A 798-nucleotide genomic window follows, 5' to 3' on the forward strand; every position below is an offset into this window, starting at 1 on the left:
CCGCTCAACCGTGTTTCGCCGGCTTTACGGCTGGGGATTTCAACCCGCGCGGCTACCCGCATCGGTCTTACGGGCGCCTCCACGCTTAGACGCCCTGCCCGAACGTGTTTCGCCGGCTTTACGGCTGGGGATTTCAACCCGCTCGGTCTCTGCGGGGCGCCTCCACGCTTAGGCTCCCCAATGAACCGTGTTTCGCCGGCTTTACGGCTGGGGATTTCAACCCGCGCGGCTACCCGCATCGGTCTTACGGGCGAAACTCCACGCGGAGTCACCCTGCCCGAACGTGTTTCGCCGGCTTTACGGCTGGGGATTTCAACCCGCTCGGTCTCTGCGGGGCGCCTCCACGCTTAGGCGCCCCGCTCAACCGTGTTTCCCCGGCTTTACGGCTGGGGATTTCAACCCGCTCGGTCACTGCAGGGCACCTCCACGCTTAGGCGCCCCGCTCAACCGTGTTTCGCCGGCTTTACGGCTGGGGATTTCAACCCGCACGGCTACCCGCATCGGTCTTACGGGCGCCTCCACGCTTAGACGCCCTGCCCGAACGTGTTTCGCCGGCTTTACGGCTGGGGATTTCAACCCGCTCGGTCTCTGCGGGGCGCCTCCACGCTTAGGCGCCCCAATGAACCGTGTTTCGCCGGCTTTACGGCTGGGGATTTCAACCCGCGCGGCTACCCGCATCGGTCTTACGGGCGAAACTCCACGCGGAGTCGCCCTGCCCGAACTTGTTTCGCCGGCTTTACGGCTGGGGATTTCAACCCGCTCGGTCTCTGCGGGGCGCCTCCACGCTTAGGCGCCCCA

Source organism: Carex rostrata, unplaced genomic scaffold, assembly GCF_964058835.1.
Source record: "Carex rostrata unplaced genomic scaffold, lpCarRost1.2 SCAFFOLD_38, whole genome shotgun sequence".
Classification (NCBI taxonomy): Eukaryota; Viridiplantae; Streptophyta; class Magnoliopsida; order Poales; family Cyperaceae; genus Carex; species Carex rostrata.